General features: G+C 46.5%; 1 long non-coding RNA gene across 4 annotated transcripts; it reads right to left on the reverse strand.

The window, feature by feature from the left end:
- Positions 1–334: 334 nt before the first annotated feature.
- Positions 335–9,884, reverse strand: LOC122681590. 4 transcript variants are annotated; one of them, XR_006337042.1, is made up of 9 exons: positions 8,582–8,823; positions 7,494–7,639; positions 7,155–7,330; positions 5,796–5,866; positions 2,763–2,817; positions 2,443–2,560; positions 1,622–1,810; positions 615–747; positions 335–529 (listed from the first exon to the last, which is right to left on the reverse strand). It is a non-coding gene; the product is annotated as an uncharacterized LOC122681590 (long non-coding RNA). The 4 variants fall into 4 exon arrangements; XR_006337040.1 differs by lacking the exons at positions 2,443–2,560; positions 8,582–8,823 and adding an exon at positions 9,760–9,884; XR_006337041.1 differs by lacking the exon at positions 2,443–2,560 and having other exon boundaries at positions 7,155–7,327.
- Positions 9,885–12,752: the final 2,868 nt, after the last annotated feature.

The following is a 12,752-nucleotide window of genomic DNA, read 5'->3' on the forward strand; positions in this document are numbered from 1 at the left end:
TGTCTGTCCAGGTGCAACCTGCAAGGACTCAGGTCGAGGGTCCCAGGTCCCAGCCTGTCTCACTCGGGAGGGAGACCACTGTGACAGGGTGAGAAGGGAGGGGAAGGACCAGTGGCCAGATAAGCATCTTAGTGGGCCTTCTGACAGTCTTTCAAGGCTTCTAGGCAAGAGAGTAACAGACAAGACAGTCACACCCACTGAACTCCCCAGGTGGATGTGTGGATCCATCATTAGACCAGTATGTGGGCTATTGTCTCTGAAGGAGACACAGAAATCTGGAGCACACATTGCCTCTAGGAAGGGACAGAAAAAGGGAGAGACCCTTGAGTATGAATTCTTCTGTATCTTCTGGGTTTTATTTCATGTGAGCAGCTCTTCAAAAGCAGAATAAAACTTAAGATTGATCCTGGCAAAGTAGACAGTAGTTCACCCGAGTTTCTTCATAAAGAGGAATCAGTCAAATCCAAATTGAAGAGAATTCTGCAAAACAAATGGGTTTCCTGGATGGCTCAGCAGGTAAAAAGTCCACCTGCAACACAGGAGATGTGGGTTCAATCTCTAGATCAGGAAGATCCCCTGGAAAAGAAAATGGCAACCTACTCCAGTATTCTTACCTGGGAAATCCTATGGACAGAGGAGTCTGGAAGGCTACAGTTCATGGGCTCGCAGAGTCAGACACGACTGAGCAACTAAGCATGCATGCATAACTGCCAAACGAACAACCTGAACGCTTCAAAATACCAGCGTCTGGAAAGACAAGATGGGTAGGAGAAGGTTCAGATGAGAGACGGTAGAGAAGACCCAACAGTGGGGGGAGGTGGTGGGCCTTATATGGACCCTGGATCAAGAGGGAAAGGCCAGGATTAGGAAAACTGGCAAAATCTGAATATTGACCCCAGAGAGAGACCAGATGTGCCTCTGTGTAAGATTCACTGGTGTGATAAGGGTTTTGTTCTTATGAAGGAGAGTGATCATGTCTTAGAATAGATGTGCAGACCTACCTGCACAAAATGTACAACTTTCAAATAATCCAGGGGAAAAAAAAGAACCAAGAAGAAAAGAAGGAAGGAAATATTACTGATTTTTTTTGGACCAATGTCTGTGTTTCTATAGCGAGATAGAGTAAATGTGGCAAAATGTTAACTGGTGATGAATTTGACAGTTATTATTCTCGCAGTTTTCTGTGGCTGAAAATTTTTTCAAATGAAAAGTCAGGGTAAAATTAAGATGAATGCAAAATAAAAATTCTTTTTAAACAATTGCTTATGAAAGGAAAAAATAATAAGTGTTAACAGATTCTAGAATGAATGTTGAAACTTTTCATATTTTAGTCAAAAACACATTGCTCCCCTGGACGGCAGTGGCCAGCTGACCTGACCCCTCCTGCGGGTGACATGACGCTCAGGCTTCCAGATGCCTTTTTAAAAACACTCACCCTGACTCCACACAAAGGGAGAAACAAATCACGGTAAAGGCGCTGAGGGAGCCACACGGTCAGAAAATTCTCCGTTCTTTGCAAGCATGTAGATGTTTCCAACAGTGCAATGACCTGACCTTTTTCACACACCAAGCCAAAGTCATTTTTCTTTGAATAAGCTCAGATTTAGAACAAGAAAATTACCCAGGTGGCCTTTAAAGCGCGAGTGTGATTGTGGGAGCTCCCAGCACCAGAGCAGCGAGAGGGGCCAGGTTGATGGCGGTGACTTGGGTCCATTGGACCAGTGATGTCCATCCTTCCACACGCAGGTGCCGGTCGGTTCACCATGAATTCAGAGTGTGGACTGGCCACCACGCTGCATTTCCGGTAAAACTGGAGATAATAAGAAAGGAAACTCATTACCATTCATGGTCGCCCAGCAGTGAGTTGGCCCTGATAGACGTCTGCAGAGGAGGGTGTTAATAGTACCAGGGGGCACCCAGGGAGAGGGGTCCTGGCTGGGCCACTAGTGCCTGAAGAGGGGAATCCTGAGATGCAAAGAGGTGTGGAAAACTGGGGGTGCTGAGGACAAGGTCTTGAGTTTGACCCTGGGTATTCAGATTCAGGATCCAATCCTGAGCTGGCGCAGTCTCTCCAAGCCTCATCACCTGCATCCCTAAACCGGGCGGGTGAGGAGCCACCAAGAGGTGTGCTCTGAAGATAAAGAGAGGGGAAGCCTCTGAAGCCCCCGGGTGTAGATGAGCACAGACCAGACCTGGACATGCTCCACGGGGACCAGACCTGGGGTTCCTCCATCACTGCGCAGGGGCGAGTGGAAGGTGTGCTTTCTGGCCCCAGTGGGGAAAGTAGGGAAGGTGGGACCAAGGAGCCGCCCCCCAATGAGAAAAGAGATGCCTCATGAACTGCAGGGCTTCTGCTTCCCCGCGTGGAATTTGCAAGTTTGGATTCTGAACTGAACCATTCAAGAAAATGGGGCTGAGACTAAGGCAGGGCCTGTCACCTACCTCTCCACCAGCTCCCCACTAAATACGTGTCGAAGAAAGCAGTTTCATAGTTTATATCTATGGAGAAAAGAGGGAGCCTTCAGAAGAATATGATTCACTGGGACAACTGGGTGGCCACCTGGGAAAAATAAAGCAGGATCCCCACCTTACTCCTCAGCCCAAAATAGACACAAGAAAAGATGCTCGGCAACACTACTCATCAGAGAGATGCAAATCAAAACCACAATGAGATGTCAGCTCACACCTGTCAGAATGGCCACCATCAAAAAGACCACAGATAACAAATGCTGGTGACAATGTGCAGGAAAGGGAATACTCACACTCTGTTGCTGGGAATGGAAAGAGGCAGCCACTATGGAAAACATACAGAGGTTCCTCAAAAAATGAAAAATAGAATTACCATATGAGCCAGCAATACTACTCCTGGGTATTGTCTTGAAGAACACAAAATACTAATTTGAAATATTATTTAATTTGAAATATCTGTTATATGCACCCCTATGTTCATTGCAGCATTATTTGCAATAGCAAGATATGGAAGTAACCTAAGTGCCTACCAGTATATGAATGGGTACTGATTAGTTTTTATATATGGATACAGTTTAGGTTTTATATATATATATATATACATACACACACAGAGACACACAGAATATTAGTCATTAAAAAGAATTTAATTTTGCCATTTACAACAACACATAAATCTAGAGTGTTTTATGCTAAGTGAAATAAGTCAGATAGAGAGGGACAAATACTGCACACGGTATTTTCATTATATGTGGAATCTAACAAACAAAACAGAAACAGATTCATAAATACAAAGAAGAAACAGGTGGTCACCAACAGGTCAGGGGTTGAGTAAAATAGCTGAAGGAGGTGAAGAGCACAAACTTCCAATTACAAAATAAATAATTCACAGGGATGTGGTTTACAGCTAATAGAATGCAGTAATAAATACTAATTTTTATGTATGGTGACAGATGGTTACTAGAATTATTGCTATGATCATTTCATAATGCATTTGACTGTCAAATCACTATGTAGTACATCTGACAGTAGCATAATATTGTTCATCAACTACACTTCAATAAATAAATAAGTACGTAAATAAATAAATTCCAGATGGGTCAGAAATTTAAACATTAAAACAAACCATATAAGCATTAGGAAAAATGGAATAAGTTTTTAAAATAATCTCAGAGTGGGAAAGATTTTTCTCAGCAAAACAAAATCTGGAAGGCATTTTTTTTTAAGTAATAAATTTAATTATATTAAAATTTTAAATTCAAGTGTCAAATAAAAGTCCAAATATAAACAAAATACAAAGAGATTTACAACTTGGGGGTTGGCAAAGGCCAATTTCCTTAATATATAAAGCACTTCTAGATATCAATAAGAAAATAGTCAACTGAAGTGAAGTGAAAGTCGGTCATTTCCAACTCTTTCTGACCCCATGGACTGTAGCCCAGCAGGTTCCCCTGTCCATGGGATTCTCCAGGCAAGAATACTGGAGTGAGTAGCCGTTCCCTTCTGCAGGGGATCTTCCCAACCCAGGGGTCGAACCCAGGTCTCCCACATTGCAGGCGGATTCTTTACCATCTGAACCACCAGGGAAGTCCAGAAAAAGGCCAACAACCTAGTTAAAAAAGAAAAAAACCAAGATGGGGAATGCCCTGGTGGTCCAGTGTTTAAGACTCCGCGTTTCCACTGCAGGGGGTATGGGTTCAATCCCTGGTCCAGGAACTAAGATCCTACATGCTAGGTGGTACAGCCAAAAAAAAAAAAAAAAGATGGGAAAGGTTAGAAAAAAACTTATAGAAATGGGAATAAAGGGTCTTTGAACATAATGAGAAGATGCTTTAACCACACTGGTATAAAGAAGAAAGAATTATAATGACTACTATGTACCAATTACTTTTAGCTCCTGGGCTGGCAAATATCAAAAAGTTTTATGGCCCTCTGTGTTGGTGAGGGTGTAGAGAAACAGACGCTCTCAAATATTGTTGATGGGACTTAAGAAATCAGTACAGTCGCCCCAGAGGGCATTTTGACAATATTTATCAAAACTAAAAATGCACATATCTTTTGGCCAAGAACACCACTGCCAGGATTTATCCTGCAGACACACAGGCACTTGTGCCAAGCAGTCTAGTTACAAAGATAAAGATGCTCACTGTGGCTTAGAGAGATAGCAAGATTGGGAGCAACCCAAAGGCCTGGAAATAAAGAATTGGTTAAACAAATATACAACCCTACAAGGGACATTAGCAGCCACTTTTTAAAATGAAGAAGCACTTTCTGTGCCCATACAAAACTATCTCCAAAATATATTAAATGAATTTATATACAGTTGCCCCTCCCACAGTGGGATTAGGTTCAGGCCCCCACCCCCACCTCCAGCCACACCCCAAAATCCTCAGATGCTCAAGTTCCTCATATAAGATGGTGTAATGTTTGCATATGATAGACCTCCGTCCTCCCATAAACTTTAAACCATCTCTAGATTACCTACAATACCTAATACAATGCTGGCCCACACAGCAAATCCAGGTTTTGCTTTTTGGAACTTTCTGGAATTTGGGGGAGGAATTTTTTAAATTTATTTATTTTTAATTGAAAAGTGAAAGTGAAAGTCCCTCAGTCGTGTCTAGTTCTTTGGGACCCCATGGACTATACAGTTCATGGAATTCTCCAGGCCAGAATACTGGAGTGAGTAGCTGTTCCCTTCTCCAGGGGATCTTCCCAACCCAGGGATCCAACCCAGGTCTCCCGCATTGCACGCAGATTCTTTACCATCTGAGTCACCGGGGAAGCCCAAGAATACTGGAGTGGGTAGACTATCCCTTCTCCAGCAGATCTTCCCAACTTGGGAATCGAACTGAGATCTCCTGCATTGCAGGCCAATTCTTTACCAACTGAGCTATCAGGGAACCCCTTTTAATTGAAAGATGATTGCTTTACAGTATTGTGTTTGTTTCTGCCAAACATCAACATGAATCAGCCATAGGTATACCTATGTCCCCTCCCTTTTCCTCCCTCCCACCTCCCTCCGCATCCCACCCCTCTAGGTTGTTACAGAACCCCCATTTGAGTTCCCTGAGTCACACGACAAATTTCCATTGGCTATCTATTTTACATATGGTAATGTATGTTTCCATGTTACACTCTCCGTATATTCTACCCTCTCTTTCCTCCTTTGGGGGAATATTTTTGATCCACAATTTATTGAACTCATAGTGTGGAACCTGCAGATAGGAAGGGCTGACTGTGTGTGTGTGCATGTGTGCCCTGCATATAATACATTTATATGTACATACAAATGTATATAATCTATATTATACATTTATACATACCTTCCACAAAATATACACATATATATGCTTGCAGGGACGACCTCTTGAAGACGCACAGGTAGTGGTTCTCTCTAGAGAAGAAGAAGGGATAGAGGGGTGAAGCCACTTATGCTTCATGTGTGATTATACTAACATGTAGATGTTTCACCTGTTTTGAAAAATAACACACATTACACTTGGGTAGATCAGCTACGTCTTCCTCATGGACAAGTTCAATCCCTCAAGACAGAAACCAGACTCCTAGGGGACCCCACAGGTGATGTAGGCTTAGAAATGGAGAGACCCATTGGAGGGCCCAGTGCACCCCGCTGCTCTACGCTGGAGCCAGCCCCAAACCCACTTCTGACAAACTGGCCAGGCAGAGAGAGATTGATGGTGTGGGGAAAGGGGTGGTGGGCTCTCCTAAGCCAGGAGCCAGTCACTTCCAGGAGAAGAATGAAGAAGGAGACAGGGCCAGGACAAGACTCAAGGAGGTGGCTGGGTGGGGGAGGGCCGCTGAGAGGGGCCTGGCTCGGCCCAGGGTAGGGTGGAGGTGCGAAGAGTCCCTTCCCAGACAAAGACCTGGGCCCAGCAGCCTCTGAGCAACTCAAAAGTCCCACAAGGCTGGAAGCAGCCCCCCAACTCCATTAGCCACATTTCCGCCCAGAAGTCAGCCTGTGTTTGCGGCCACCACACAGGCTGGACTGAGTCAAGGAATTCCAAGAACAGCTGGCTCCTGCACCACCAGGCGACCCCCCACCAGACATGCGGTTGACCTAGACTTGGGTCTGCACTCTGTAACATCAGCCATTTCTCTGCGCCCAAGTTTTCCCCTCTATGTCTCAGTTAAGTGTTCCTTTTGGAAACTTTCAGCCCTTTTATGGCATAGTTAAGGGGAGAGGAATTTTTCCAGAACTCAAAAGACGCTAGTTTAGCTGGGTTGGGAGGAGAGGGTGATTTCGAGGAGAAGAGCCGGAGCAGCTGTGGCTGGGGTGAGGGTGGAGGGACAAAGTGAGACCTTGGGAAGTGGGGGACTGGGCTCCTCCAGGCCTGGGCCCCCCGTCCCAGGGGCCACGGGTGCTGAGTCTCGACGGCCTACACACATCACAGCTCTCTAGCCTTCGGTCCTCCAGTACCTCTCATCACCCCTTAAGTCTCCTCCCCTGGCACTGTCGACATGCAACACACATTTCAAATGTCCCCTGCCAGCCCCGGGCCCCAGTGGTCCCCCTCCTCCCCGCAGCTTGCCTTCACCTCTCTCCAGTGACACCGGAGAGAAAAACTGCTGGGAAAAAGAACTTTCTGGAATCCACCCCAGCTAAAGTTGCTAAGAGCAACTCAGAGGAGAGCAAGTAAAGTCCATAGAGGCCACCAACCCACCCAGGCTCCAGGGACTTGCAGGGACTTCCGGGGGTCTTCGGAGCCCCGTTCAGTCTGCCTACTCAGACCCCCTCGGCCCAGCGTTTCTGTGAGGCGTCTGCTTTCTCCACTCTGTTGTCTTCCTCCTGTGGCTTGTTGATTTCCTGCCAAACCATTTCCCTCCTGGCTCCAAACTTCTGTCGGGAAAGAAATGAAATCAGCACTTGGAGGGCTGGAAGGGGAAAAACAGCTGCTTCTAACAAAGTGGGGTGGGGGAGGGGCTGACGAGCAGCTGGATCCTGGTGGAAAAGGAAGCGTCTGGTGGGGGCGCCGAGCTCATAGCTGGAGGGGCAAACTCACGGCCCAGCGGGCACCAGGATGGAGGCTTCCTATGGGCGTCTTGGGCTGCAGTCTTCAGAGGCAAACACATCTCATGTCCACATTAACCACCATGTGTTTCCCTCCACTTGATAGATGTGAGTCCAGCATCTTTCCTCTTGACTCTCCTATGAAGAAAAATTATAGTGCATGTGTTTGGAACATGATAGAGAACAATGGGGGCTGTGGCATCAGGACCCTCCACTAATATTGATCAGCACGGGAAGATGCACGGCCTCCACCAATTGTGGCCACGTGGAGCGTGGGCCTCCAATAATAAATCTGACCTAGAGACCCGGATTCTTGTGCACAAATCGCCTGAGATTTAAATGTTGGCAACTAGCTTCCCTGGTGGCTCAGACAGTAAAGAATTTGCCTGCAATGCAGGAGACCCAAGTTCGATCCCTGGGTCAGAAAGATCCCCTGGAAGAAGGGAATGGACTCTGGTATTCTTGCCTGGAGAACTCCATGGACAGAGGAGCCTGATGGGTTACAGTCCAGGGGGTCACAAAGAGTCAGACACGACTGAGCAACTAACAATGAGTGCAGAGGCCTTAAGGCACTGGCAGACCAGCTCACTGGGGGCTGAGCAAAATTAATGTGAGAGCTGGGCTGACAGATCAGAGGCGGAGACCCTGCTTTATGGGTGAAAGCTGATGCATGGACTTGGCTGATCGGGCCATCCTGGCTTGGAGTGGGCAATGCCAGGGGCCCCACCCACCCCAGGTCTCCTTTTAACAGCATGTATCGCTGTCTCCTCCCTGCTCAAAAGGGCTTTTCCTCTCTGGAGAGTGCCCCTGGGGCTCATCCTTGAAAGGCTGCCCGTCTGCCACAGTTTCCTTGCCTGGAGACAGTGAGCCTGGAGCACTGGAACTTCACATTCTTCTTCCACAGCCCACTCATCCACCATATTTGGTGAAGGACTAACAGGAGTATGGACATTTGGCCCTCTTGCCTCTAGTCAGCATAACCCTGAGCATCCCTCATGCTCCAGGTGTCCCAAGGCTAACACACCCTCTGCGGGACTCTGCCTAAAATTGCTCCCACTGTGGCCTTCCCCCTGTCCTGACCTGCTTTCTCCATTCCCTTCGAAGTTTCTCCTGGGAGAACTTCCTTAATAAACCACAGGCACACGAGCCCTTGTCCCAGGATCTGTTCTGGAGGCCCCTCCCGTAGACACAGCGAGGCCAATAGACAACTCTGCCTACAGTGGAAAAAAGAAGTTTGCCAGGAGCTGAAACCACAGTTAGAGAGCCTCAGAACTGTCAAAGGACACTGCCTTTTCTGAGAATCAGCTTAGGATGCTCAGGGCTCCCACAACCCCTCTACTCTCCTCTCCCACCCCACCCCTTCCTCTGCAGGTCACCCTTCTTTTACCTTGTGGTTGCTCCCAAAGCTCCCCCTCCCCCAGGTCCACCCCCCACCACCTGGCAGCCAAGCAGACTGTATGTCTGACCCCACCCTAGGCCCAGGGGTGGGACTTGACTGGTAAAAGCCAATTTCAGTAAGTCCCAGCCCCGTTGCATAGTGGCTGGTACAAATAACCCACCTGGAAATCATTTAGAAAACAAACAAAAAAATTTCCCAGGGAATGCTCTGGGGAGTGAGGCAGAAGTAACTCAGTTATTTTGAAGATGGAAATTCTAGAAGACAGATGCAACCTTGATATGAAGGCTTGGAAAATGAGGGAAGTCAGTGAGAATAGGGGTTAGGGTTAGCAGCCAGACTGGATGGTTGTAATGGACTCTATGGCTTCCCCGGTGGCTCAGTGGTAAAGAACCCACATGCCAATGCAGGAAACGTAAGAGACTCGGGTTCAATCCCTGGGTCAGGAAGATCCCCTGGAGAAGGGAATGGCAACCCACTCCAGTATTCTCGCCTGGGAAAATCCCATGGACAGAGGAACCTGGTGGCCTACAGTCCACGGGGTCGCAAAGAGTCTGACATGACTGAGCAGGCACTCATGCACAGAAGAGGTCGGATGAGGAAACAGAAGAGAAAGGAGGACCAGAGACCAAACCTGGGGTCTGTTGGTTGCAACCAAAAGCACCTAGGAAGTGAAGGAAGCCAGTTACTGCTGTGGGCAGCTGGGACACCCAGGACAGACATGACCACCAGAGAGAGGCAAGGGCCTCAGAGTTACCCCAACCAAGGGGGAGGGAGCTGGGGCATTTACCCATCAGCTCCCACCAGCCAGAGCAGCAAGGCTCCCACTAGAATCCTCAGAGGAGTTTTTTTTCAAACTCACGATCCAGGCATCCACATCCAGAGATCCTGGGTTCACGAGCCCTGGCACTAGGGCTGGAGAAAGCTCCCCAGGGAATCCATGTGCACAATACAGCTTGGGAAGCCCCAGTCTCGCTGACTTCTCGGATCCCTTGGAGCCTGCAGGCTCGGGGCCTCCCTGAATAAGTTCAGCTGAGGATGGAAACCCTGGGAAAGCCGCCAGTGCAGCTGGAGATAAATCACTCATGGGCCGGGACCACAGCCGGTGGAGGCTTGAGAAGCGGGGGTTTTGGCCTTCACTCCACTGTTTGCGCTCCCGTGACCAGAACGGAGCCTGAGCCACAGACGTTCTTTTCAGGAGGAAAGAAAAAATGTCAAGCATATTTTCTGAGGTTTAATTTCCTCCCAGTGTCCTGAAGAAACCTTCCTAAAGCTCAGACAGCCTCAACCCGAGTCTCCAGTATAACATCAAAGACTTTGAAATTGATACCCAGTGTGATTTTGCTAAAGTAAATAAAAACCAGGGGAGGAGGAAAATTAAAAAGAGCCTGGGTCTAGGAGAGGCCGAATCTCCACCGAGAAGGTGAAAAAAAAGACTGGTTGGGGTGGGGGAGGGGCAGAATTCTGAGAGTTTCAAATTCAGGGAAAGGGTTGCCAGATTCAGCAAATAAAAAAGCCTCGTTCAATCAAAAACTGGATGCCTAGTTCAATTTGAATTGCAGATGAACACTGAATAATTTTTTTTACTGTAGAAGTGTGTCCTATGCAACACTGGGGGCATACTTATATTAAATATTGCATGGAGCAAGTATTAAAAGTTGCATGCATTGCCTATCTGAAATTCAAACTTAACTGGGTATCCTGGATTTTATCTGGCAACCCTAAAACCTACAGGTGAGTAGATAGGTCTCAACTGATTGTGCTGCGCTCAGTTGTGTCTGACTCTTTGCAACTCCATGGGACGTAGCCTGCCATGCTCCTCTGTCCATGGGATTCTCAGGCAAGAATATTGGAGTGGGTTGCCATTGCAACTGCTTCAGTTCAGTCAGTTCAGTCGCTCAGTCATGTCCAACTCTTTGTGATCCCATGAACTGCAGCACGCCAGGCCTCCCTGTGCATCCCCAACTCCCGGAATTTGCTCAAACTCATGTCCATCAAGTTGGTGATGCCATCCTACCATCTCATCCTCTGTCATCCCCTTCTCCTCCTGCCTTCCATCTTTCCCAGCATCAGGGTCTTTTCCAATGAGTTAGTTCTTCGCATCAGGTGGCGGAAGTATTGGCGTTTCAGCTTCTGCATCAGTCCTTCCAATGAATATTCAGGACTGATTTCCTTTAGGATTGACTGGTTTGATCTCCTTACTGTCCAAGGGACTCTCAAGAGTCTTCTCTAACACCACAGTTCAAAAGCATCAATTCTTCAACACTCAGCTTTCTTTATAGTCCTGCTCTCACATCCATACACAACTACTGGAAAAACCATAGCTTTGACTAGATGGACCTTTGTTGGCAAAGTAATGTCTCTGCTTTTTAACATGCTGTCTAGGTTAGTCACAGCTTTTCTTCCAAGGAGCAAGCGTCTTTTTATTTCATAGCTATAGTCACCATCTGCAGTGATTTTGGAGCCCCCAAAATTAAAGTATGTCACTGTTTCCATTGTTTCCCCATCTATTTGCCATGAAGTGATGGGACCAGATGCCATGATCTTAGTTTTCTGAATGTTGAGTTTTAAGCCAACTTTTTCACTCTGCTCTTTCACTTTCATCAAGAGGCTCTTTAGTTCTTCTTTGCTTTCTGCCATAGGGTGAGGTTATTGGTATTCCTCCTGGCAATCTTGATTCCAGCTTGTGCTTCATCCAGCTTGGCATTTTGCGTGATGTACTCTGCATATAAGTTAAATAAGCAGGGTGACAATATACAGCCTTGACGTACTCCTTTTCCTATTTGGAACCAGTCTGTTGTTCCATGTCCAGTTCTAACTACTGCTTCTTGACCTGCATACAGATTTCCCAGGAGGCAGGTAAGGTGGTCTGGGATTCCCAACTCTTTAAAAATTTTCCACAGTTTGTCATGATCCACACAGCCAAAGGCTCTGGCGTAGTCAATAAAGCAACATTAGATGTTTTCCTGGAGCTCTCTTGCTTTTTCAATGATCCAATGGATGTTGGCAATTTGATCTCTGGTTCCTCTGCCTTTTCTAAAACCAGCTTGAACATCTGGAAGTTCATGGTTTACGTACTGTTGAAGCCTGGCTTGGAGAATTTTGAGCATTATTTTGCTAACATGTGAGATGAGTGCAACTGGGTGGTAGTTTGAACATTCTTTGGCATTGCCCTTCTTTGGGATTGGAATGAAAACTGACCTTTTCCAGTCCTGTGGCCACTGCTGAGTTTTCCAAATTTGCTGGCATGTTGAGTGCAGCACTTTAACAGCATCATCTTTTAGGATTTGAAATAGCTCAACTGGAATTCTATCACCTCCACTAGCTTTGTTTTTAGTGATGTTTCCTAAGGCCCACTTGACTTTACACTCTGGGATGTCTGGCTCTAGGTGAGTTGATCACACCATCATGGTTATCTGGGTCATGAAGATCTTTTTTGTATAGTTCTTTTGTGTATTCTTGCCCCCTTTTCTTAATATCTTCTGCTTCTGTTATGTCCATACCATTTCTGTCCTTCATTGTGCCCATCTTTGTATGAAATTTTCCCTTGGTATAATTTTCTTGAAGAGATCTCAAGTCTTTCCCATTCTATTGTTTTCCTCTATTTCTTTACATCAGTTGCTGAGGAAGGCTTTCTTATCTCTCCTTGCTATTCTTTGGAACTCTACATTCAGATGCTTATATCTTTCCCTTTCTCTTTGCTTTTCACGTCTGTTCTTTTCTCAGCTATATGTAAGGCATCCTCAGAAAACCATTTTGCCTTTTCGCATTTCTTTTTCTTGGGGATGGTCTTGATCACTGCCTCCTATACAATGTCATGAACCTCTGTTCATAGTTCTTCAAGCACTCTGTCTA

The sequence above is a fragment of the Cervus elaphus genome, chromosome 23, assembly GCF_910594005.1.
Source record: "Cervus elaphus chromosome 23, mCerEla1.1, whole genome shotgun sequence".
Classification (NCBI taxonomy): domain Eukaryota; kingdom Metazoa; phylum Chordata; class Mammalia; order Artiodactyla; family Cervidae; genus Cervus; species Cervus elaphus.